Raw genomic sequence first — 24,656 nt, forward strand, 5'->3', positions numbered from 1 at the left:
CTGCCCACTGCCCTCTGCTTTGCTCTGGCCCCCACGACGTCCACGTTCTGTACCACAAGCCAGACACAATCCTGTCCTCACCCAGAATGCTCTCTGGCAAATCATACAATGTGTTCTCTTCACTCGAGTTCTGCTCAAATGTTGTCTCTCCCTTTCTCAGAGCCCAGCCCTCCCTCTTTCCCCTGCCACTCTGATTCTCCTTAGCCCACTTTACATTCCCCTCAGAGCATCCATCACAGCCGGCATTATGGTCCTTGTTTGTTTAATGTTTGTCTTCCACACCAGAACAAAGCTTCTCAGAGGCAAGGACTTTGTTCACTGCTCTGACCTGGCACCTGCACAAGTCCTGGCACAGGGAAGGCACTCAGGAAGCATTACTGAATGAATGAAAGTCCCTAAATGGTCCATCAAGGATAGTGTAGAAGGTGTTTGTTTATACCACCCTGTGCAATAATTATCTTAAACCCTGAAGTTTGGAAACCACTGAGCTAGGCTAAGGCATGCAAGGAAAGTTTGCACCAGGGGTGTGTCTGGGCACCCCAAACCATTGTGCCTCTAACATCCCTGGTGGAGAGAATTCTGGAGTGCTCCTGACGCCATAAAGTGTTTCCTTAATCCCATTCTGAGAGTAAGTCTCCATATCTTGCGTATTTAATTGGTTTGGTTGTTGGCGCTGCTGTGAGGGTGGAAGGAGATGACAGAGTTCTTCAAAAGTGAGATTCTTAGTCACCCTGGTAATTAAAGGAAACTTCCATCCCGACACGGCAGAGATTACTAATGGGCCAAAACGCTAGCAGATCCGTGCAGATCTCAAGTAACGCTTTGCAGCGCATATACTCCATCCTTTAATTAGCAAGGTTGTAGCTCTACCTTAATTTTTTTTCCTTCTGTAATGTATCAACTTAACGTCTCCCTACGGCCATTCACATGAAATTTCACAGGTAAGCACACCGGCAGTGTGGGTGCATCGCGTTCAATTACCGACTAAGGCCAGACTCCACGGCCTGAGTTCTTGTCCTCAGTGGATTTCAGCATAATAAGTAAGTATGTGGCATAAAACGGTGAAACAAAATTGAGGCACTGGCTTTGAAGTGACCCAGGTAACCATGCTTATGGTAGCAAAATGTCAGTATGAAATTCAAAGATTGGACTCACTCAAAACAAGGTTAAACTGTGCCTTCTGAAATTGAATTGACAGAGACAGGCCCCCAGGCTGGTAAGTTTTGTCGCCTTTTTTTTGTTGTTGTTGTTGTTGTTTTAAGGACATCAGTGAGCATCTCATTAATGTTATAATCTGAAAAGTGTTTTCTGCCTCTAATGGAAGATTTAGACTAGCTGAGGAAGCCATCATTGGTTCCCTAAATTGCAGCCTTACCAATTAAAAAATGCAAATTGTTTCATATTGCTAATGATTCCAACTTTGAAAGAAGCTGTTCCTACTGTTCCTTTTGTTTTAAGTGAATAAGTTTAAGTGGCTAAGTTTAAGTGAAAAAATATCCCGAGATTGCAAGGTAGCTGTTTTCAAAAAAAAAAAAGATACCCTGTTATTATTGCAAATATTATTCCCTTATTTCAGGGAACCAAGATTTTCTCAATACTGTGCAACAATATTAAAAAAAAATCAAACAACAACAAAAGGGAATAAATTGGAAACTGAAGTTAGAAAAGCCTGCAGCTGTCATCCGTAACACTGATTTCAAATTTCTGTGTTCATCACAAAGCCTCATTGTTCTTTTTTCTTGGTTTTATAAAGTCAGAACTATACATTGAAATCTAACAAACATTATACGAACAAAATCTTCCTTCATCAGTTTTATATACTGAGGTTTCACATTAGACTGTATTTGAAAAAGGAGTTGATACTGAAAAATAACAATAAAGTGGAAAGAGCCCTAGGCAGGGAGATTCTTTAAATCTGGAAAGCAAACAAGAGAATGATGTCTGCTGATCTGTTTATTAGTGCATTAAATTCTATACTTGTTTTTAAAAAATAACTTATCACAGCATGTAATGTACTATACCATGGAAAATACCAAGTCAATGCCAAAAAATAAACATTTTGGACTCAACTGCAAAGAAAGAGAATAAAGAGTTGATACTGAAAGTATTTGTAAATCATCAAGTAAAAGCAATATATGATACGTGCCCTGTGGATGATGGCTGCTGTAGCTCTATAAAGCCCAAATACAGGAAAGAACAGCAAAAGGGAAAAAAAAAAAAAAAAGTTCTTGTGTAACTTTCCACCCACAGGATAACAAACACTTGGATGTAAGTAATGTATCCATGGTCCATTTAAACTTTGTTTTCATGTTTGAAGTTAATTAAGCAAGCAAAGGGCTGGAGCCACCATCGATGCAACGTGTTTGCGCACATGTTTGCACAGGATCTCAGAGAACAGAAGGGAGGGGTGGGGGTGGGGGAACAGTTTTTCATCCGCCTGTGATAACGTGGCCCCTGCCATCACCTCTCCCATTGAGTACTTTCTGAGTCAAGGGAAGGAATGCACCGTGGTAGAGAGCGCATGGATTTTATTACTCAGACTTAGGGTCAAAACCAGCATGCTTATTATTAGCAGGGTAACTTGAGCTGACTCACTTCCGTCTTGTCTAGCCTCTCATGGAGCTGGAGATACCCACCAAAGTGTTTGTCAAGATGCCTTTACATCTTGTAAGAAATAACACAGAAGTCACCTAGCCCCTCAGGCAGTGTTCAATAAATAGCTTCCACCCTGTGCTTGGGACCTTGGAGGAACATCGGCCAGGCTGCTCTGGCCACAACGATCAAAGCTCCATCTCGGGGAAGACCTTTCCAGGCGGGAGAACAGGTGTCGCCCACCCTGTTCCTAGGGTCACGGTGAGGCCCTTCCAGAAATCCAGCCACATGTCTCATCCTAACCTCTTCAAGCCCCACGTTCGTGGTTGTCTGTGAACACACCTGACCCAAGAGGAGAAAAACCAAACCGAAAAAAAAAGGGTAGCGGGGGAAGAGGAAGAGACTCCTCCAAGGGCCAACGCCAAGGAGAAAGGAACAGCGGCTCCTTGATACCGATCACCCAGCACTAGGCCCCGGAGAATATTCCTTTTGCTTAAGTGGAAGTCAGTCTTTTTTAAGTAATAGATGGAGGCGCCTCTCTCCATGTTTAAAAGCTAGCACTTGCCACTTGAGCGGTACAAATTACACAGGGTTGAAAATAGTATGGCTGAGAGAAACAGGGCCTTTGTAATTAGAGCTCTCTCCCTCTTTTTTTGTTCCCTTTCTCCAAGCAAACAGGAACAAACTGAACTGAAACATGGCTGATGAAAAGGTTAAAAGGTGGTCACCCCTCCTGTGTTCTATTTTCAGCCTTGCTCTTTGTCTAAGATGCTGAGGGTAAGTTTCCCTGATGCGTAGGGAATCGCCCGTGCGCGCGGGCAGTGGCGGGGGCAGTGTCTCTCTCAGCATCCCTGGGGCAAGTCCTCTGCCCAGGAAACCAAACATCGAGCTATGCACAGATCCTGTTTCCTCTTTTCTCCAACTCGCAAGCTTGTAAGGTGGTTGATGAGCAAGATGGATGCAGACTAAGCAAGGAGAATTCGGCAAACAGCGTTCAGTTGTATCTGCGGAGAAGCAGCTTGGGATTTGGTAGAAGAGAAACAAGATGTTTGGTGAACCAAGAACCAGAGTCAAGACTGTGAGCTTCCTCAGGCCAAAGATTCTCCCTTCCTTTCCAGGTACAGGGCCTGTTGCTGGCATTCACTAAATATTTGGAGAATGAATCAAAGCAGGCATGAATACGCGGTGTCCATATTATGCCAGTATGCTAATGAACTGTACCCTGTGAGCAAATCTTTCTCAGATTTTGTAAAGAGTAGAAAGTCAAATTCCGCTGACAAAACGGGAAGATTTAGGGGGAGCTACCTCATGTCCCAGTGATTGTGTGTCAATCTTCAGCGGAAAAATTAAGTACTTCATTAAAAAAAAACAAATAGGAGGGGGGTAGTTTCTGAAAACTCATTTGTGAATCAAAACCAGAGCAGACCAAAGTGACAACATTCAAGCCAAAGAGTAAAACAAAGAAGAGAGATTGCTGATTTTTCCCCCTTCTCACTGGTATGAGATTTTAAAGACATTTCTTCCTGTCAGAAGGATGGCATCAAATGTATTTAAAGGATCCACATGAACTTGCCTCTTCAACATCGTTGTTTTCACAGGACATCATCTCCTCTCATTTCACCTCACCGAGTTCTAGAATGGCATGTAGGGTTATGCTTTTATCACTTTATCTTTTGAAAATGTCGCAGACAATTAATTCACATTAAAACTCCACTAATTCAGAGCCTCAAGAGTTACATTTAAAGGTTCTCACTAGTGTTTAGCTCAAGCTTACTGTTAGCTATTTTTTTTTCTAAAAAGGTTAGGAATGTTGACCTCGTTTAAGCTTTCTTCAGTTTACTGTGTCACCATCATTTGCATCAAATAACATGCTAATTGAAAGTGACGTAGTCTTTAAAGTGAATCCAGATTTAATTAATCTATAATAATGGTCTGTACGGATGAAAAGTTCTTGGTGATTTGAAGTAAAAAGTTAAAATATCTGGGCTCAAGTTCTGTTTATGATTGTACCATGTGTGCCACCTTACACAATCATCTAACTCTGCTGAGCACCAGTTTCATCATTTATTAAAATAGGAATAAAAAGAAACACTTGTCTAAGAGTTTCTCTGAGGATTACATCAGTGTAAGGCAATAAACTTTACCAACTGTATGCAAATTATATCCTTTTTGTCATCACAGTCATCATCATTATCATCACCACCACCATCATCCGTGCTTAAAAATAATTCAGATGAGAGAGGGTAAGACAGAACCAATGGGCCCCCTACTCTGTACCCGGCACCCTGCTATTGACGGGCCACTTCAGGTCACAACAAGAGCCCTATTATCTATGTATAAATTTCAATGTGTTATATAGAAATAAATTACATTTCCAATTCTAGCAAGTGAGGACCAGAGAGGGTTAAGTGACATGCTCAGTGAATTTATTATTCAAGTACATTTCATGAATCAAACCGATAAACATTTATTGAACACATGTGCACCAAGCACTGTGTGAGGTATGAGGCTACAGCAGTGAGCTAATAAGCACACAGAATCTCTGCTACCAGAGAGCCGACAATGAACTGGATACTTGTGAATTCTAAATCATCTAAATCACTCCATATTATGCCAAAGTGTGCTGTCCTCTCTCTGTCCAGTGGCACAATTTACAGAGAAAAGAACATCTGGGCGGCAGCTCACCAGCATAAATGGTCAAGCCCCCCCATCCCAGGGGCTCTGTAGCCTGTGTTCAAGGATGCCCAAGGGCTGACAGACCTGTAGCCCATTTGTAACACATGGGCTGGGAAGCTCTGCATTATCTAATAATGAAGTCAGTGATTCAGGAATTTCACTAATTAATGCCGACTTCCTCCCAAGTTCATTATTAGTGCACATACAGAACATGCAATTTCTCATACTGTATACAGATCAGCTTATACCTTCTCACTTATGGCCATCAATTTACTGCTTTCAGTGTCAGCAAGATGAAGTTACAAGATTTCTGTAGTCAGCAGGTAAAACTTAGGCATCAGAAACAACATTTCAAAAATATGCTATTAAATCATTAGAGCAGAGAATACAACTTAGTCATTAACGAAAGGAATTTCTCAAACTTAACACCAGATTCAGAAATGGACCTAAATGCTATGATCTATGTTATGCAAACCACTGTCTTCTACCTCCTTGACTCTTGCTTTTGCCTTGGACCTTGTAACACTGAAGCAGCCTGGACACAAAGAGGACCTCTGAAGTGACCACCACTCTGGGAGGCAGACGGGTTTCCTAAGAAAGGGAGCATGCCTTCAGGTAGCACATAATCTAGCAGAGCAGTTAGAACCAACTTGATGTAAAAAAGAGATAACAACAAAAAGAGAGCTACAGAAAAAATGACACTATTAGAAAACAGACAATCCAATTTAAAAAACAGGCAAAAGACTTGAACAGACACCTCACTACAAAACATCTACAGACGGCAAACAAGCAGATGAAAAGATGCTCCAAATCATATGCCATTAGGGAATTTCAAATTAAAACAACAAGATACCGCTACACACCTAGCAAAATGGCCAAAATTCAGAACACTGACAACACCAAATGCTGGTGAAGATGTGAAGCAACAAGAACTCTCATTCACTGAGGGAGGAAATGCAAAATGCAGGGCCTTTCTGGAGGACAGCTAGGCAGCTTCTTAGAAAGTGAAACATACTCATACCACATGATCCAGCAACCACACTCCGTGGTATTTATCCAAAGGAGGTGAAAACTTATGTCCCTATAAAAACTCGCATGTGGAAGTTTATAGTAGCTTTATTCATAACTTCCAACACTTAAAAGCAGACAGGATGTTCTTCAGTAGGTGAATGGATAAACTGTAGTACACCCAGGCAACGGAATATTATTCAGGGATAAAAAGAAATGAGCTGTCAAGCCATGAAAGGATATGGACGATCCTTAAATGTACATTACTAAGTGAAAGAAGCCAATCTAAAAAGGCTACGTGCTGTATTGGTCCAACGACGTGACATTCTGGAAAAGGCGAAACTATGATGACAGTAAAAAGATCAATTGTTTGGTGGCTGGAGGGGAGGGATGAATAGACGGAGCATTAGGGGTTTTTAGGGTGGTGGACCTACTCTGTATGACACCATAATGGCAGACACCTATCATTATACACTTGTCAAAACCCACAGAATGCTCAACGGGAAGAATGAACCCTTCTGTAAACCCTGGACTTCAGTTAATAACAATATATATCAATACTGGTACCACTCTAATGCAAGAGGTTAACAATGGGGTACACTGTGTTGAGGGGGGTGAGGCAGGAAATGTGGGAACTCTCTGTACTTTCCAATCAATTTTTCTGTAAACCTAACATTGCTCTAAAAAATTAAAGTCTGTTAACTAAAACAAAACTGTAGTGTCAGCTGTTTGAGGTTTTCCCTCCAGATGTCTTTTGAGATATTGGCTAAAGCCCAGTGGAATTAATCAGAGAAGATGCCATCAAGATGACTCCTGGCCAGGGTTTGAAAGACTAGCGGCGACCGGTTTTAATGGGTCAAGAACGGGGAGGACAGTGTTCTCAGATGGAGGTGATGGTGTGGGCAAGGTTTAGAGGTAGAAGACACCGGGAAGAGTGGTGAGCAGAGCACTGCACTTGACCTCAAGACAAACATCACAAGTTGACAGATAACTGGAGGTAAAGAGTGGAGGTACTGAGCTGTGGTTAGGAGGTCAACATGGAATCTGAAAGGTGAGTGGAGTCACTCCGGACAACTGGGAAGGGACATGGAGTCCAGATGAGGTGCAAGGAAGAGTCTCTACCAGGTCCTGGCCAAGCTAGAGACACAGGAGAGAGGAACCCCACTACAGGGGAGGTTATGAGTCATCAGCCCTGAGGGACACTAAACAGAAGATACCAGAAATCCAAAGGAAAGTAAAATTTCCAAGAAAAGACATGCTGAGCTGTGTTAAGGAGGCCAAGATGGAAGAGTAATGATTTCTCAAAAGTCCTGGCCAGGAGGAGGGAACCCAAAAGTGTAGCTCTCCATCAAGTAGGGTTCCCAGATTTTCTCCTCATTCAGGCTCCTCATCGGACCATTGTTAAGAGCAGAGCACAAGGTCTGCACTGGATACCGGAGAAAAGAGAAAAATAGGGAGGGGAAATGGTGCTTACAAGCAGTGAAGTCAGAATTTTCACCCTCATATCCATGTACTGGAAAATTAAAAAAAAAATAGCAAAGATCTATATTTATGAACAAGGAAAGATGTTCACAATATTTTGTGAAGTGAGAAAAGGAGGTTCAGAAAAGTCTATCAATTATGATTCCATTTTGGTAAAGCTACATCTATGTGCATCTGCACAGACAATATTCTGGAAGAAAACACTCAAACGCCAACAGCGGTGAACATCTCTGGGTGACAACACGCGGTAAGTGTTTTGCATGTTGCTACTCTGTAGCTTCCTAACTCCTCTTCAAGCTATCTGCAGAGATTACTTGCAAGAGACTAATTTTTTTTCAAATGAAAAGATTTAACGCTCTTTCCAGCTCATAATTCAAGTTTCCAATAAGGTTCTCCCTGTTAAGGGTAGACTAGCCAGTGCCTTACACAGAAGCCAATGCTTGCTTTAGATAAGTGTGCTGCAGCCTCTCATTACACAAATGACTTTAACAGCCACGTCCTGATGCATAAGGGAAAAAAGGCATGGAAATTCCAAAAAACTAAAGTTACAAGAAGTAACAGCGAGAACAGCAGCAAAGGGAAATGCCCTGGGAAGAAAGGAGACAGATCTCGACATATTCTTAGTACGTGTCTCCTCGACTCTGGAGGAGGTTCCTTGATTAGTCTATTTTTAAAAATTGTTATTGTAGAAACAAAACCCTGGCTAAAAATAACATTAAAATGCACAAGATATGCAGAAACACCCCATGATGCAAATTATTTATGAAGATAATGTAGCAACGTGAGCAGGAATTAGCATGAATCACAGTTACTCCACAACTGAGATGTATTCCCCATCGACAAACCAGAAGGATGCGTGGTCCAATCACCACGGTGGGATTTCAGGGTTTGCTCTTATCCATCAGAACTCTTGGTGTACACACAGAGGAGGGTGGGAGGGTGGTCCCTGGGGTAGGGAGGAACAGTACAGAAAAACAGGTACCCCAGCACCAGTGTTTTTAAAGACAGATTATATTTATCATCTTTCCTAAAGTAAGAATTTCCACTTGAAATCTGTTACAAGAAATAACCTTTAATCAAAAGCCATCTGTTTCAAATTCTCCCTTTCTATGGGCATCAATTCACTATAGCTATTTACTGTAGTTCAGTAATTAGGGAGATATCTTCCCTGTAACTTACATTTCTACTGCATTAAAGTAGGGATGCGAGAAAGCCAGAAGGGAAAACTTAAAACAGGTGACTTTAAACTTTACTACCTGCTAACAACCCTGTCCAAAAGTTTAGTAGAGAAAAAAGCCAAACTATTGCCTAAAAGAAGACTAAAAGATTGTCTGAAGACTCCACTCATTCATGCTTTTTCTGTTCCTTATAAAACATGGCTATGCTCTTGGGTAGAGATACCCAATTTCTGTTTCAGTCTAGTAACCACTGAATACTTAACTCTGCGTACCTACCAAACAGAGAACTGCAGCGATAACCTTACGGTAACAGTATAGCCGTGACCATATAAATCAGAGCTATTCTTTGTCTCCTATTAGGCTTAATAGTAACATCACTGAGAACTAATAGACTCTGAGGCTAGAGCCTAAAGTAATAATTTAGTTTAGGACACACACATTCATTTATAAGATAATAATCATTACCTTATCCAGAGGGACATACTATAAGCAAGTGTACGTTATCCCCGGGCTATGAGTTGCTGGCATACAGTGAGGTACGCAGTTTCAACACAGAGCATCTTAAGCAAAGGGATTGAACCTCCTCTCCCCTTCTAAGGAGACTGCCGTTAACAACGTGCTAAGTAAACACAATGCCTTTATAAATCGTCTGTGCCTGATACTGAAGATACTAAGATTTAGAACAAGCAGAAGTTCTCAGAGCTGCTGGATAGTGTACACGGAATCTTTCCTCAGCAGCAAGGGGAAGAAACAGTACACAAGCAGTCACGTCTAGAAGGTAAAAGGGACAGAGTCTCATTGTCTTAATTTTGAATAGAAGAATGTAAACTTACTTAGATTGCTGCTGCTTCTGAACGGAAGCAGGAAAAAACTGGGTAGCTTTGTGATTTAAAGTAAAAAAAAAAAAAAACTATCTCAGAGGTTGAATGACTCATCTGGATCAACTCACTGCGCCTAAAAATATAGGAAGGTAGACCTGAAGGTTTCTAAAATCTTCCAAAGCTGTGCAGTGGACAGCCTGGGTCCTTTGGTCACTCTAAACTTCTAGAAAGGCAGAATTTCAAGATTCAGTTGCAGACAGAGTGAGCACTCAATAAATGCCTGATGAATGAATAAATGAATGTTTATTTAGAGTTGTCTGGGTGGAACATTTTACTAGGGCTTGAAAAACCTAACATAAATCATACAAGGGTCCTGTCCTTAAGAAGCTTTTATTTTACCAGAAGAAGGAAAATACAAATGAGTAATTTTAATACAGTATGACACTTGTAATAATAATGCAAGGCTATCCATGTATTTATATATTTATTATACAAATAAAAACCAGATGTAATAAGGAATCAACAAGTTAAGAATTAGAAAGGAGGGCAGAGAAAGCTTGTAAGGCAGGATCTGATGAAAGTAATTCACACCGGGATGCTAATACCTTATCTGTGGCTCTGTCCCAGGGTTATTTGCATTTTAGTGGAAACAAGAGGAAGGTTTTGCTGGATACTTGAGGGCTATTGAGGACTAGTAGTGGCATTTCAGGTTATCAGGTGAGAGACTGGCAGAGAAGATACCTCATACAATACTATTTGGGCAGAAAATCTACCTAGTTCTATCATTTAAAAGGCTCAAAGAGGGTAGGTGCGTGTCTTCTTCAAGGACTTGTACCTGGCAAGCACATAAAAGAGTCACACTGCCCCTCTGTGGGTTGTCTTCCCTAGAACATACCAGGGGTGTGTGTGTGTGTGTTTCAGAGAGAGAGAGACAGACAGATTCAGTGATATCAGGAAAGTTCACGTTAAAAAGGGGGAGAAGCAACAATATTCCAAATCGGGACGGGACAGCCTCTCTCTCTCTGAGATACTCAGGACACGTACAGGCATTACTCCATCAGAATCCACACCATCTGTCAGACCTCAGCTTGCACTGACTGCCTCTGTATGTTAATCAAGGAGGCATCAAGGGTAGCTTCAAAGAAAGTTCCCCTGGTTCAGACTTCAGTGTGTTACTAAAGCTTCTTAAGAAGTATACAGCAGGAGGTGGTTTTGATGACAGGGTTCATTTTAATTGTGTATCCGTGTCCCTTGTGGATTAGCCTGGCTACACTGCTTAAGGTGCCATAGAAAGCACAGGTGGGTGAAAAAAAAAAAAAGCTAAACGAACGCAGGGAAATAACACACAGGTGGCAGAACACACACCTGCATGTTCACCCCGCTTTCAAAAATAATTCTGTTTTCCTCCTCTGTACTCTGTATGCTCTAGGACAGATTGAATAAGGGTTATGTAAAGAGACGTATTATTTTGATGAATAGTTCATGGCAAACCTCCTGTAAGGTCCTGGGTTTGTACAGAGAGAACAACAGAGTTGGCCGTTCCTTTGCCTACACGGCGGGCCTCTCTCCTTCACCAGGCACTTTGCTGGACTCTGTGCGGGAAGCCACACCAGACGGAGCACAGCAAACCGTATCTTCCTTTCAGTATTGGGTGCAATGAGTCAGTGTTTGCTCCACGATCTGCTATTAATGCCAATAAGCAGAATCAAGAATTCCAAAACATGCCCTGTTTTCATTGCCATTTCACACGCTGATGGAGCTCGCCAAATCGGAGCATTTAAAATTACGAGGTCCCCTTCCGCACATTTATCAGTCTTCCACATAATTAAGACGTTCTGATCAAAAATGTCTAAAATGTCTTCTCAGCAGCAAACAGACGCCCTTAGCCTCTGACCCAGCAGCAGGGTTTCTCAAACCGTCTTCTGTCTGAAAATGTGTCCCCCATCTCAGGAGCGGTGCCTGGCGGTCACACCTGCAGGCACAGGAGCTGAGCCTCTAGCCCCAGGGTCGCAGAGCATCGCCATGACTGACTTCAGTGCTGACCTAACACCTGTATCAGTGAGCACAAAACGAAGGCCTAATAACCATCATGTACCCTCACCAGAGGCTGGTTTACACAGGCTGTTAAAACTCTCTAAAGTGGAGAAAACGTAGGACTCTGACCTACTAAGACAGCCTGCTGGCCCCCAGAGAATGATGCTCTGGGTTTTTAGTCCTCCACCTCCCTGTCTTCCTCTACCCCCTTGATTTCCACTTGCTGTGGAATTAATTACACGGTCAGGGCAGGTGTCCCTCAAGGCAAAGAGCACAAGTCAGAGGCCACCCCCAGAGGCCTGCACCGCCCTGTCCACACTCTTCTGTACATCCTATTTTTTTACTGAAGAAGCAGAAAGAAAACATGGCAATTTGTTATCTGCTGAAGGCACATTTAGGTGTCCCCTGCCCCCACGTTTTATCTATGAAAGATAGCATTTTCCACACTGGAGTTATAACCCCGGGGCCTGAACAGAACCTGTGACTCCCATCCCGTATCGTGCAGTTTCGGCGACAACAAACCGGCTCCCAAACGGGCCGGCGAAAACCACAAGTTCTCGTTCTCGGTGCGTTGAGTTTAGTGAAATGAAACAGCCACTTCTATTTTAGTAGTTTTAAAGAGTGACACTTAATAGCACAGTTGAAAGGTCAGTTCTTGAAATTAATGGGTGAGCCCTGGTCCCGTCCAAGGGAAGAGAAGGATTTTTTAGAGGGCCCTTGCAATACACTGCCTATTTTGAGGTCACAGGGAAACCTGCTGGAAAGAAGAGTCTTCGGCTCGGGGGATGCTGTAATGTCACCTACGAGGAAAAGACTCTTCATGGGGCTTTCAATCAGCCCCTTGGCAGGTATTTGTTTAGAAGCCCCGGGACACAGAAGTTGGACAGGATCCCACCAGGAAGTGATGGAACAAGGCTGCCTGCAAGATCCAACTTTAAACAACTACAAATAAAATCGATACACAACGAGGTCTTACCATATAGCACAGGGAACTCTACTCAATACCCTGTAATAACCATAATGGAAAAGAATACGTACATACATATATAACTGAATCACTGTGCTGTACACCAGAAATGAGTACAATATTGTAAATCAACTATATACTTCAATAAAAGAAAAGATCCAACCCCCTTAAGGTGTTCCAGGTTCTCCCGGCAGACTTGACATGGACACTGCTCATGACCTGAGCCTCTGTCTTTCCAAACACGCCTTGGAGGATCTCCATTCTCTTTTCTGGTCCCACTTTAGAAAGCACACATCTACCTGGAACCATCTCTCAGCTGTCGTATTTCTGTCTTCTCCAGCGATCCCTGGGATGTCTCTTTAGAAACTTCCCTGAATTGTCTCAGCTCACAAATGCTTTTAGGCTTTTGCCATTAATCATGTTTTTACATATCTTGTTGATTATGTCAACATCCTGCCTAAAATCTTTCAAGAACTCTCCACCTGTTTTCAAAATACATTCCAAACTCCTCAGCAGAGCTTACTGAAAAGATACTCTGACACTCTTCACCTGCTCTATTCCAGCCACTCTGCACTGTTTGCAAATTTTCCAACATGCCATCTTCTCTCACCTCTGAGCTTTGCACACATAGTCCACCAGGTGACTAGAGCTGGCGTTTCCCCCATCCCTTGAAGCTGGACTTACTAGGTGACTTGCTTTGGCCACAGGGAAATTAGCAAAGATCTTGCAGCAGAGGCTGAAAAGCACACGTGTGCTGAGGTCTGCCCTCTCTTGCTGCTCCTGAGATCACAATATGAAAGCTCAGACTAGCCGACTGGAGAACGAGAGACCACGTGGAGCAGGGACAAGCTGTCCCAGCTGAAGCGCCCCTCTCCCAACCAGCCTCACAACAGCTCAACACACGAGTGAGTCCATCCCAGACCAATCAGTCCCAGCCAAGCTGGCTAGACTGGAATAGCCTGGCTGACTTGCAAAATCAGAAGAAATAATGATGTTTGTTGTTTTAAGCACCTAAAGGTCGAAGTGGCCTGTTACATATGTGTGCCGCCTGATACACCCACTTTGTTTCCTGGTTAACATCTGTCAGTCCTTCAGGTCTGAGGATGAAGGCTTCCCTGACTCGAGAAGCTGCCACACTGGCCCGCATACATGGCATCCCCTGGGTACCTCTAAAAGAGCACCAGCCATGGTGTAAAGGAGTTGCCTGTTTTCTCATCTCCCTTCCCACTGACTGAAAGCTCTTTTTAGCTGTTGTGGATGCCTGCCTTAGAGCACACACTCAGTAAATATTTGCTGAAAGAAGATACAGGAACGTATACATCCATCTTCTGGCTTTTTCTATCCTTAATTTCACCCATCTTCTGGCTTTTTCTACCCTTTATTTCATCCGTCTCCTGGTTTTTTCTACCCTTTATTTCAAACAATTAGACCAGATCATTTTCACCTACCACCACACAGACACAGTTAACTGCATCAAAATATTTTAATGCTTAATTTTTTCGAGTTCCACTCATATCAATAGCCTTTGGGAATCTCCCTATTCTTTTTATAGATCAGACTATCATATCTTCCAAACTCACTGTGCCTTTCAGTTTGACTAATACCAAAAAATTCACCTAAAATTCCAAGGCCCCTCAAAATATGCACATGGATAATTCTGACAAATGTTGTCACCTTCACCATCATAATTACTTTACTATGTATGTCAAAGAAGCAGAAGATTTGACAATACATAACTGACTTCACTGGCAATACAATGACATTGACAGTTAATGACAATTCATATTATAGAGGGAACATCTTTACCACAAAGAGACTAGCAGGTTGCAATTGTTCACCTGCTCGTTTCAGCAACACATCACGGTCAATTTTGTTTGGTGAAATTTATTATCCTAACAGCATTATAGATGCCACGGTTACTAGGGAGCAACCACTGGGCTAAAACTTAACACACGTTATCTCATTCAATTTTCTCAACAATCCTGCAGGGTAGGTATGATCAGCCCTATTCTACAGATGAGATGAGACTCAGAGAGGCTGGGCAATTTCCCCAAGGACACACAGCTAATGTGCAGCAAGGCTGGGATCTGAAGCCAGATGAGTCCAAAAGCCCTTATTTGGCCTAATGGCTTTAAAGCTGATGCTGTTGAACAGAAGCAAGAATTACCTTCCTCTGGAAGACAAGGAAATAGAGGCACAGAGACGGAAAGTAGCTTGCCCATGGTCTCAGAGGGGTGGGAAGGGGCAGAAAACCCAGATGTCCATTTTTTAGCCTGATGCTCCTGCTCTTGGACCAAGTCCCAGTCACCTCCATCTTCTCCTTAGTTATTAATATTTAGATTCACACCTACCTCTGTGACTGACAACAACAAATTCAAGAGGGAGAGACAACAGGTTCTTTCTATTCTAGGTGTGCTTCCAATTACTGTACATCTAGATTGGTTGTGAAAAAAAAAAAAAGTATAAAGCATGAAGCTCATGAGACCTAACTGGGCTATCATCTGCTTTACTAAATTTCTTTCAAAAAAGCAACCAACCCAGAGAAGGATTTTAATCTAAGTTTAATGGAGTTCACATTCTGTATCTATTATTCATATCAGTATGAGAGAACCGACTTCATTGCCTGTTTTACCACGAAGAATGATGAATATTTAGCATTAAATATTGAATTAAGAGTTACATAATGATCTTTTAAAAACAAATAATCAACCCTACTTCTCTACCATATTAAAATGCACCTAACAGGTATTTATTGTTCTAGAGACACACAATGTCTTCTACAGTTTAAACAGTTTCAGTGACTTAACATAAGGACCTGCTGGGCACAGCACATGCTTGTCAAACAACACTGATTTATTTCATTTAAGAAACATCTTGAAAACAGAGGATGCCCGAAGTACAAACAACTTCCTTGGAGTTTCTTTTCCGTCCAAATATTATTTCTCTTAATTCCAGTTCCAGATCTTCAATATCTATCCTTATTCCGGGTATGAAAGGGGGAATGAATATATAAAGACTATATAAACTGTTCTAGAAATGTTCAGTTACACCCGACCTGGCTTCCTCGTCCTGAAGACACAGGTGTATGCTGTCATCTCAGCTAAGTATGGTCATTCAGTGGAGCAAATACTAAAAGGCCTCAGAGTACAAGAATTTTTTTAGTAATGAAAGGTGCTAAGAAGGTTTTATGTCATTTGTGGGCTTCAGATGTTCTGGGGACATTCCTCTCATCAGATTCCCCTGCTCCCCTGCTCCCAACAAGGTTTGCAGGTAGACCCACGTTTACTTCTTTCTTTGTGAAAAACGTCCTGACATCTCCATGCCAACAGAGACAGACGCACTCCTGAGGAGAAAGTGTTAGCCACAGGCACTGGCCAGGGCCTTCTCTGATGAAGTGGCTGTGAAGTCAAGTCCCCAAGACATCCACTGTCCACTGACTGCTCGATTTTACTTAACCTAAGCAAGGCCAACTAAGTTAGAGGCTTTAAAACATAAGACTTCTGTGTTCTTTTGGATCCAAATCCAAAGTGGGGAGGAAAAGTCATTTAGTGTCAATTCAATGTGACATACAGGAGGAGGAGAGTAATTAAAGAGGCGAGGACAAGGTGAGGAGTGTTCCCTTGCAATCCTGGGGACATGGGTAAATTATTGGAGCCCCGTCAGAGAGCTCCAGTTACACTGAACTGCTTTCAGGCCAGACCTGTCAACAGCAAAAGAAGCCAAGATCGACTGCACTGGTGTTTCTCTGCATCCTCCTCCCCCGACCTCTGATTCTTCCCCAACATCTACCTCTGCCCCCAGGCTCTAAACACCGATGCTGATAAACAACAGGAACGTTAACCCAATTCACAAGAAAAACTGATACCATCTAGTGTTGTGAGATCACCTGACATCCTGGCCTGGCAGTCACACTCTGCTTGGACTATCCATCAATCAGTCTGTTACCCTCCTTGGGATGCTGTCTGTACCAGGAAGACCATGTGGTCCACGACCCTTAGTAAATGACGCGCCCATGATACTGACATGACTTCCTGGAGGCCTGCCCAGATGAAGGAAATGGAAACTCCTCTTTGAGCAGGGTGAATGTCAACTCCCCTCTGGAGGCCACCCTCTCCCACTGCCATTCCCCTGCTCGCCTTTAGGGAAGTGCCAGCCAGCAGGTTGCTAGGACAACCGGTGTCATCGCCAGGGCACAGAAATAGATCTCCAGCAGAGCAGGGAACCTGGGCTGCAAACTCCGATGGCAGCAACAAGATACCAGTTGGCAGCTAATCTGCTCCGCTAAAGGACTGACAGACTTACCTTGCCCAGCGGACAGCTCTCACCTTGACATACTATCCTTTAATCCGCACTTGTACTTGATGCGGCGGTGACAAGAGAAGGGGTAAGAAACTAGCTGAAGAGAGAGGCTGAATGACTCTATTCCGAATAATGTGAGCTGGTAGACATGCAGGAACCAACTGACATGTGTCTGTTTGTTAGTTTCCTGAAAGTAGGGGGAGGGAGGCTGTTCATAAACAGAAGCAGGAGAGCCAGAAACAGGTAGAACAACTGAGGTTGCCAAAGAGAAGGGGAAAAAAAAATCTGTTTGTACAAGCAATAGCTGTCCCCGTCCTAAACAACAACATCCTAACCTCACATCCCCTTTCCTCGGAGAACAAGGAAGAAAAGGAAAGGGAGACGGGAAAACTAGGGCCGGCCCTGGTCCAAGACGGGAACAGTCTTTGTGTCCAGTCCTCTTTGCTCTGCAGGGTAAGTTTTACAAAGCTTCTAATGGGTAGTACCTCGCAGGAGCCCCAGACATTAAGACTGCCTGTCAGAGTCTTCGATTTCAGCCCTGGATAAATGACAAGTTTTCAGTTCTCTGTGAGCTACAAAGGCTTGTAGGAAAAAAAAAGATTGAAATGAGGAGCAACCTCGTGGAGAGTTTTAGAAAACAATTTTAGCAGGTGCGTTTTCATGTCCAGATGAGAAAAACAGGGTATCCGGATGTCTGGGAAGATGGCTTACGTGCAGAATGAAAGCAGTAACACAGCCCAGTACCCGTACAGAGGTCCTAAGAACCGAATTCTGTTGGCACTGTGGCACTGCTAGACACTCGTGGCTGGAAGGGAGATGGTCACAAGACATGTGTGATAAAGGAACTGGGAGAGTAGTGAGATTTAGAGGCAGACAAAGATGGCTGAGGTTCCAAAGACCACGATAAGGACTTAGCTGAGTTTTGGAACTAAAAAGATTCTGAAGGAGATTGCCATTTGTAGCCCATGAATATTTCCACTTCAAGGGATTCTACTTAAGCCGTTTCAGAATGTAAGCTAAGCACACACAGAAAAATTGCACTGAAAAATCAACTTCCTCCAACGTGGGTTTCAAACAGCTAATTTTACTATCTCACCTAAAAAGCATCATTTTAAACTTGTTGAAGATGACTTTTTCTGAATCATGTAACATTATTATTCAGGTGTCTGCAAAGGTTAACAGAATCCTCAGGACACAGAGAAGATGGATTAACTCTTTCAACCCAAGATTCCACCTAGCCTAATTTATTAATATAGCTAGCACTAGAAATCTGATACGAACATACGTGGAGGGAGGGGTTAAACGATCTTCTGATCTGAAAAAATGGTTGTTTTACAAAAGTGAAAAAATTTGAGTGAGGAATTAAAAAAATGAAATCATCTTTCTATTTAACTTTTTTTTTTAAGTCTTTGGGCGGGGGTAATTAGGATTATTTACTTTTTTTTTTAATGGAGGTACTGGGGACTGAACCCAGAACCTCTGCATGCTAAGTACATGCTCTACCACTGAGCTATATCCTCCCTGTTTCTATTTGTCTTTTTACATTAGCCCCAAAGAACAATTTATTTGCTGATAAGAACCATCAGGTTTTGTTTTGACTTTATGACAAACCAATTTCATTTAGTGCTTATTTGTGCCTCACTTTTTCTGCAAGAAAGAAAAGGAGAAACAATCTTTTACGGAACAATGAAAATAGTTTAAATACTCTGAGATGATATACTTGGAAAGAAAAGACATCGGTCATATTATATATGTATTTATATAGGCGTATTCGTTCATATTTATAATAAAGATGGGAAACGTGATCAACCTTCTAAGGTGTCCGAAGTATGGGAATTACTTGATCTCTGTCCGGAAGAATTTTCAGTGGCTTCCGATTCCCCCTTCCAGGGCAGCACCCCCACCCTCCTCCTTGCCCTTCCTCCTTCTGTGTATACTGAGTCTTCCACAGCGAGCACTTCAAAGATACACCACTTGAGAAATACATTTTTAGTTTCGGGTGTGGTTTCTGTCTGAAGTTTAGTTGAAAACACTACCTTTTACACGGATTGGAGAGGCACCATTTCTTTAAGTAGCCCAAGTTCTGGCTTCAGCTTTTGCACATAAATAGATGAAATGACCCTAAAGGAGAGTGGTTACCATGTGCTCCAAATCTCTATTCTCCATCTTTGTCAGGGGTCACAGCACAGCATTTCTGATGGGAGGATGTTCTGGGCTCTGAGGTCTCAGTCGCCCAGATGAAGAAGCAGTTAAATAAAAGACTAGTTTTATCTTCTCTCCCTCCTTCCCTTGCCTTCTCAATACACACACTTATATGGGGTTGAAATCCAACCTGTTTCAAGGACTAACTCAGATGCTCAGCAGTCCTGGAAGCCTTCCCTCCTGGGAAACCCAAGTCTGAGGACCCTCACCGTCACATCACCACTTGCGGAGTAGCTGGCCCCCTGCCTCCACCCCTCCCAGCGCTTGGCAGGAGTAAATCCCACAGGGCAGCGAATGCAGGCTACTCACCCCTGCATCCCTAACAGATGTCAGCACAACCCTGGCACACACAGCAAATCTGATTCACAAATTCACAGTCTTTTCACAAATCTGATTCACTCAGGGAATTCAAAACCTAAAGAGGAAACTCAAATAGGACAGACAAACGTTCTACTTCAGCACTTTTCAGTTAAGAAGCAGTCTGACCAGCCTGTGGCTGCTTTCTCCCCGCTACAGAACACGAATCCAGGAGAAGATACACAAACATTCTTCCTTCCACAACTTCTGGGTGTTCTGTGTATTTCCCTTCTTCCCTCCGAGATGCTGAGAGGAGGAGGCTTGGCACGTGGGGAAGACGGCGCCAAGGGGATGTGTGTGGCTGGGATGGGCTACCCTCTGCCAGCTGACGCAGGAAGTGGGGCTGACAGCAACTCTCAGAAGGGGCAGCTCATGCAAAGCTCCCCCAACTCACCCAAAAGTGGCAATGGCCAGGAACGAGGGTGGCCATCAATAAGAAGCAATGAATATGAAAAGGAATCTACGTATGTGTATGTATAACTGAAATATTATGTTGTACACCAGAAATTGACACAACATTGTAAACTGACTACATTTCAACTAAAAAAAAAGGAGGGAAGGAGGAAGTCTGGGAAAGGGGGACGAAAACTCTAGAAGACTTGAAGATACACAAGAACACCCAGTGCACTTGCATGGGACATGCTATCAGAGCCTCTTTGCCTTCAGAACATGCAGGCCAAGTGCCAGGGCCACTACAGGCAAGGAATTTTAAAAATGAGCCCCCCCCCCCCGCTCATTTATCTAATAGTAAAATCTCCCCTTCTCTTCTGACCTCGTTGTCTACTTCAGTTTTTTTGTTGTTTTTATGATAGCACTAGAGATTATTTTAAAAGAATATGGTATCACAGATGGCAAGTCTAAGAGGTACAAATTGACGGACACATACGGAAGTTCCCAAATCGCTCTTATTAGGGTGCGTATGGGTAATTCTCTGACTCTGGAGACTAGAGATTCAGCTCCCATTTTTCAAAGCTTATAAAGACAGCATAATGCTGTCTAAATAGGCACAGAGGTGTTTATTTCAGTCTTTCCACTTCTTCTGAGGATTAATGTCACTCCTACTCTCAGAGCGGTTACTCTGAAAAGTGGTTTGATAAACACAGAGAATTCAAGAAACCTTGATTCTTGCCATCCTCAAAAGCAACCAAAGCTCATGACTCCCTAAGAAAGCTTTGGTCAGTCACCCCCATCACACCACAGAGACATTGGATGGACTTCATTTGTATCAGCACACTGTTTTTTCATTTCAGATTGTGCATCAACCAAAAGTAAGGAAAATGAAAATGACGCTATTCAGTAAACGGGGAGTTTCCAGGCAGATTCGGCACTTCAAGTTTGTCTCCCACTTTTGAAATAAATGTAAATGTGGATGGTGCTAAAATGATGTGATTACAAGACACAACAGCACCACCTTTCACAAGGTCAGGGCAGGCTGCTCACAAATGACCCATAAAGCAAACCACTCAGATGGAAAAGGAGAGAAAATATACACGGTGCAGAATGTTTTTTTTTTTTAAAGTATCAGAAAATCCCCCAACTCTACTGATTGTACAAAAAAGGGGGGGCACTTTATAGAAGTGTTTCCTTTCTCACATTTACTTAAACACATCACAGACAATTATCACCCACTTCTAGGGAAAAGACAAGGTCGTTTCTCCGCGCCACCCTCTCTACCTGACCAACCTACTATCAGATTCAAGCAATTCAGATCAGAACCATGTTTGTGGTCCTGTTCCTAATGGCTTAGGCCCACACCTGAGAAGCCCAGACATACATTTACTCTTTCCTTAGACAGTCACTCAACAAATATTTACTGAGTGCCCAGTACGGGCCAAGCAGCATTTTAGGTTTTGTGGACTCGCCAGGAATAGCAATAGTAATAATAATATCCCTGCTTTCATGGAGCTTGTGGTCTAGTTGAGGAGATGGACAATTAACAAATACATATATAATAGGTAAGGCCTTAAAGGGAAAATAAGGTAGGCTGGAGGATACAGAAGGAGTGGAGTGGGTGCTGCTTTATAAAGGTCAGGGAAGGCCGCTTTGAAGAGGCAACTGGAGAAGTCCTACTTACAGAAGCAGAGAAGTTTTAGAAAGAAATAGAGCACATAAGCAAGGAGGCAGTGATCTAAGTAATAAATTTGAGTGAGTATGGAGGTGGACAGTTTTTAAAAAGTTAATTTCAAAAGCATCTCATATCCAATTTTCACAAAGACCAAGGAGTATGGATCCTAGACTTAAGTGACTCTAACTCTATTCTTGGAAAGCACTCAAATGAACACCTTTCAGTTGTCACCCGGTACCTGGAAGGGTCCTGCAGAAAGGGCAACGTGAGGGTGACATATAATTATTCTTTTTTTTTTTTAACCACAAGACTGTGCTCAATGTTTAAAAAGCACTTGTAAATTGAAGTTCTGCTAAATCACTGACTTTTAGAAGCTGAACAAGGTAAAATGAAGGTCCAATCTGCCTCATCCAAGGCTGGGACTTGAAGCAATGCTAGACACTTAGCAGAATCTTCAGAGCTCCTTTAACTCAACTTTCTCATGTTACTCATCATGAAATGGGTCCCCGGGGCTTTTGGGGGGCTTAAGGTTCTACAGTTAACTTCAGCATCATGTGTACAACCCAGGTCTCCTGACTCCTAAGGTCAGTTTTTCTTGCCACTCCTCTCCTGTAAGAGTTACAACACCTTAGAGACAGTTTGAGACACTTTCAGGAGTAAAAACCATCTGCTAGAAAGATGGTGGCAGATTTGAGAGGTGGTTAATGAGGACAGAGGAGAACTACAAAAGTAGTGAGTTTGGGGGGCAGTCTCTAAGAGCTTCTGAGAATGGACACCATTAATTCCGCTACCATGATTATTACTCGAATGGTCATATACCCACCACCACATCCCCTCGTGCAAGCACACATTCTCTGAAAATCTCCTGCCTTCCCTACTATAATGGCACAGCCTTGGGGCACTCAGGACACCAAAGTAAGGGGAAAATATGAATTAAAAAACACACCAAGATTACAAAGGGTTATTAACTTCAAAATTTACTAAGAAAAACTGGAACCTGCCCCTTCCCCAAGCAAATACAATTTGGAAGAAAAAGTCTCTAGAGTTCAAAACAATTTAGCATTTTCTTCCTCTCTCTCAACCCACTCCATTTACAGAAGGATTTTAAAATGACTAAGTTGGCCATGTGGCATCTTAAGTTTACACTTCAGAACTTCTTTGAAAACCTCACTTAATGCTTGAGGTCTGGCATGGTATCACATGAGTAGTTCAAAGCAAAGATTAAATAAAAAAAAAAAAAAAAAAACACCAAAACATCATCAGATTCAAAGCAAAAGCCATCTTGATTATAATAACTGCACTGTTCTTTTAAATGTAACCTGAAACCTAAAGCATTTTTCCATAAGATACTTGTTTCCTAGGATTAAAACGCTAAAAAAAAAACCAAACAAACAAAAAACCCCAAAACAAAAAATCACCAGGAGTGCATTCTACCAGCTACCTGATTGGGAAATACCTTCTAAAAAGACAAAACAAAACACTGCTATTGCAGCACACAGATCTAACAGGGTCCCCAAATTATGACTTAATACTGATAGAAACTCTTAGAATAAGATTTTTTTTTTTTTTTTGGAAGATTAAAGTGTGTTACAAGATGCTCTGCTCCTTATGGGGATCCCAAACTAAGATGGCGACTTATCAGTAAACAAGAAGTGTGGAGCAACACACAGACTTATAAACCAACCTCATGGGCCTCAGGGACTTGCCCATCGTTTTGAAGTTACTTGACCTTGACCATAGGACCAGGAATAGAATTTAGGTCGATAATTCCAGGAACTGTGTTTCCACCAAAACCAATGGGATCATACACACAAAAGGAATGCGCATGAAAATATCAACATTTCCCATCACCCATTTACTCAAGGCAATGAGACACTTTGAATTCAATAAGCTTATTTCAGTATGACTGTTCAAGCCTCAGGAAACATGGATAAATAGTCATATTTAAGACAAAGTTTTAGAAAATCAATTAAAAAATTCAGTGCAAATTTTTCTTTTCAATGGTAAATGCTTTTTCTCTCTGATATATTGCTTCATAATATTGTATGTTGTTCTTTCAAAATCATTTATGCAACTGGAAAAAAGCAAGTAATAAATGCCTGGGAAAGTTTCCTGACCGAATTAAGAAACTGAAAACTCAACACAAAGTTATTTATATATATACACACATACATGTTTGTGGTGCTTAGTTTCCTGAAATTTGAAGGTAATACGTTCATAGGCCATCCTGGGTTTCCTGAAGCTGGACTCTTTCCTCCTCAAATCTCTTCTAAACTTTTGTTTTTATGACACAGTCTAGCAACGCGGTGAAATCTCTAGAAAGCAGCAGAGCTAGGCAAACCAGAAGTTCCGTGGAAGATAAGCATCTTGAAGCCCGCTGTGTTAGGATTCAATCCTGGAACCTAAAACTGCCCCTGAGGGATGACCAGCAGCTGCCACACCAAAACTACTCATTTCCAAACCCCAACTCAGCAGTCCGATAAAAAACCGACCCATTAGCCAATTTTGAATAAGAGAAACACCCAGAACAGCTGACCGTCCTTGCATACCTTCGATTTTTGAAAGCCAGAAAAACATTGCATTCCGATCAAAACCTCTAGATAAATAAAATAACTGCAGGATGGAAATCCTGGTGGGTAATCCTCAGCCTGGAGGATTTTACCCTCCTACCCACCAGCCAAAAGGAACTGCTGTAGCCCAGTTTCAAGAGGCTGCTATGAACTTGATAGCATTTAACTGCCCCAGGAGAAAGGGCGTTCCTACACGGAAAGGATTTTTATTCAAAGGAGATAATGAGCAGCGCCCCATGGAAACTCAAAGTCAAGTTCACAGCAAATGAAAACAGAACCTCTCCCATAAAAAAACGAGGATCACCTAGAGCTAATGCTAAATACCCCTATCAGCACCCCAGCCCGCGCATCCAATGATTCACAAATCCTTGCAAGGCAAGCCCTGCGGACAGAGCTCTTGTTAAC

The 24,656-nt window shown here is 42.4% G+C and overlaps 1 protein-coding gene across 6 annotated transcripts in view; it reads right to left on the bottom strand.

Annotated features, from left to right (window-relative positions):
- Positions 1–24,656, bottom strand: part of ATXN1 (ataxin 1) — a 357,282-nt gene that overhangs the window by 109,521 nt on the left and 223,105 nt on the right. The window lies entirely within an intron of this gene.

This window comes from Camelus ferus, chromosome 20, assembly GCF_009834535.1.
Source record: "Camelus ferus isolate YT-003-E chromosome 20, BCGSAC_Cfer_1.0, whole genome shotgun sequence".
In the NCBI taxonomy this organism is placed as follows: domain Eukaryota; kingdom Metazoa; phylum Chordata; class Mammalia; order Artiodactyla; family Camelidae; genus Camelus; species Camelus ferus.